Below are 2,933 nucleotides of genomic sequence, written 5' to 3' on the forward strand. Positions count from 1 at the left end.
GAAAGTCGTAGTGTAATTAGGTATTAGTTTATCTTAACTATATAATTACACTAATACACTTAGAGTGTATTGAGTAGGACCATTTGAGGTCGTTTCTTTTATACTGACTTTATAAAGAAACAAAGACCTCGGTTATTATGGAAGTGTGTGCTCTTAATCCTGATATAATAACAAGCATATATATTTGATATTTATTTGTTTAATTTATCAATGGGTGAGATTTAGTTCGATGAATCAATAAGCCCGATAAGTTGGGAAATGATATCACTTATAGTGTGTGTTGTTGATTATAAAAGGAAACTGTGTCCTAGAGATACTAGGTTGATAATGTCCTCAAGAGGAGCTCATAAGGATTGTCATGTTAAACCCTGCAGGTGGACTTAGTCCAACATGATAATAAGGTTGAGTGGTACTACTCTTGGACTAAGATATTAATTAAATGAGTTGTCAGTAACTCACTTAATTAGTGGACATTCGATATCTTAAACACAGGGAGACTAATACACTCATAATAAGAAGGAGCCCAAAAATGTAATTTGGGATTGGTGCGGTAGTTCAATAATAGTTCTCTAGTGGAATGAATTATTATTGATAAAATTAAGTTATGTGTTCGGGGCGAGCACGGGATGCTTAATTTTATCGGGAGACCAAAACCAATTCCTCCTCTCGGTCCCTATCGTAGCCTCTTAATTATAGAGTACTATACCCACCTATACCCACCTTCTTACCCATCCTATAGGGGCCGGCCAAGCTAGCTTGGAGACCAAGCTAGGGCCGGCCATGGGTATGTTCATGGGTGAATTCATGTGGCCAACCCTATTAAATAAAAAGGAATTTTAATTTTAAAATTTTTCTTATGTGGATAATATAATTTAAAAGAGAGTTTAAAAATTTAAATCCTTCCTTTTATAAGATTCTACAAAAGATTAAGAGAAGAGTTAAAATCTCTTTCCTTATTTGTAGATTAAAAGGTTGATTTTAATTTTGGTAAAAACTTTCCTTTTAATTATATTCATGATTTAAAAGAAAGTTTAAAAATTAAAAATTCTCTTTTATTAGTTTCTACAAAAGATTAAGAAAAGATTTAATATCTTTCCTTATTTGTAGATTGAAAGGAGATTTTAATTTTTAGAGATAACTTTCCTTTTTGGAAATTATCCACATGTTTAAAAGAAAGATTTTAATTTATAAAATTTATTTTTATTAACCAATCATGAAGGGATTAAAATTATTGGAGAAATTTTTATAAATTTCTATAAACAAATTAGGAAGTTTTAATTTTTTGTTTTAATTAAAACTCTCCTTGTTTTGTGGAGAAGAGTGGCCGACCATTACAAATAGAAAAGAAAATTTATTTTTAATTAAATAAATTTTCCTTTTTAATGGCAAAAGAATTAAGGAAGTTTTTATTAAATTTTCCTTATTTGCCAAGACCAAGGATTATAAAAGAGGGGGTAGAGGAGGCTTCAAGGTGAATGTCTCTATTCTATTTTTCCTCTCTTTTCTCCTTGGGTGTGGCCGGCCCTTTCTTTCCTCTCCTCTCCTTTGTATGGCCGAAACCTTCTCATGGTGGAGATAGCTTTGGTGGCCGGATCTAAGAAGGAGAAAAAGGAGAGAAAAGAAGCCTCTTTTCTAGCATCCCTTGGAGCATGGTGGTGGTGGCCGAACCTCTTCATCCTAGGAGAAGTTTTGATGGCCGAAACTTGTAAGGAAGAAGAAGGTGCTTGGTGGTTCTCATCTCGGAAGATCGTTGCCCACACAACGTCCGAGGTTAGAAGAGGAATACGGTAGAAGATCAAGAGGTCTTTCTAGAAGGTATAACTAGTAGTTTTTCCTTTTCCGCATCATACTAGTTATTTATGGAAATAATACCAAATACAAGAGGCTTACGATTCTAGTATGGCGAATATGTTTTTCGATGTTGTGTTCTTTTATTTTTTTCTTTTCCTTGTGATTTGATTGTTCTTTTCGGTTAACCTAAAGTTATTTTAGGAAATTAAATATTATCTTTCCATAAAAGGTTTTGTCTAGTCGGTGGTGGTTGCTCCCATATCCAAGAAGGCCGTGTGCCTCGCCACGTCAGTACTGGGAACCAATTATGGAAATTAATATTTAATGGAATTAATAACTTAAGGTGATTTGGGTCGAACGTGTTAAGTTCCGCAAGAGACCCAAGTCAAAACCTAAAAGAACAAATATATTAAGTTTTGAATCAAATGTGTAAAGTTCCGCAGGCGATCCAAAATTTAATTTAAAAGAACACATGGTAGCTAGGGAAAGGTTCAGACCTTTGTACAAAATTTTTGTACAGTGGAACCTCTAGGCTTTCCGAGTTGCAACCAACACTTATCTACATCTTGAGACATTTCTAGAACTTTGTGATATGGTGAATTGTGAAGGAGTGTCAGCAGATGCAGTTTGATTGATGACATTTCCTTTTAGCATTAAGGATAAAGTAAGGACTTGGTTATATTCTCTCCATCCTCAAAGCATCATAAGTTGGGAACAATTGGAGAAGCAATTTCTGAATAATTTTTTTTCCTCCAAGTAGAACGATTTATATGAGGAATTGCATCACAAATTTTGTTCAAGTATATGGAGAATCATTATTTGAAGCATGGAACAGATTCAAGAGTCTACAAAGACAGTGTTCCCATCATGGTTTGGAAAAATGGCTAACCCTGCACATCTTCTATAGGGGAATTTCTTTTTCAGATAAGTGTTTGTTAAATTCATCAACTGGAGGTTCTTTTATTGACAAGAGTGTAAATGAAGCATATATGTTAATTGATCAAGTAGCATTAACCTCCATGAATGGTCAAACAAAAGTTGGATGGAATCTCCCACAGAAATTCATGAAGTACAAGCCATATATACAAGAGAGTCTGTCAAACAAAATACAATTCAACCATCCAAGAGTTTTGAAATCCACA

The 2,933-nt window shown here is 33.9% G+C and overlaps 1 non-coding gene across 1 annotated transcript; it reads right to left on the reverse strand.

The window, feature by feature from the left end:
* Positions 1 to 2,559: 2,559 nt before the first annotated feature.
* LOC121973972 lies at positions 2,560 to 2,665 on the reverse strand. The gene has a single exon (XR_006109870.1). It is a non-coding gene; the product is annotated as a small nucleolar RNA R71 (small nucleolar RNA).
* Positions 2,666 to 2,933: the final 268 nt, after the last annotated feature.

This window comes from Zingiber officinale, chromosome 4A, assembly GCF_018446385.1.
Source record: "Zingiber officinale cultivar Zhangliang chromosome 4A, Zo_v1.1, whole genome shotgun sequence".
Taxonomy (NCBI): domain Eukaryota; kingdom Viridiplantae; phylum Streptophyta; class Magnoliopsida; order Zingiberales; family Zingiberaceae; genus Zingiber; species Zingiber officinale.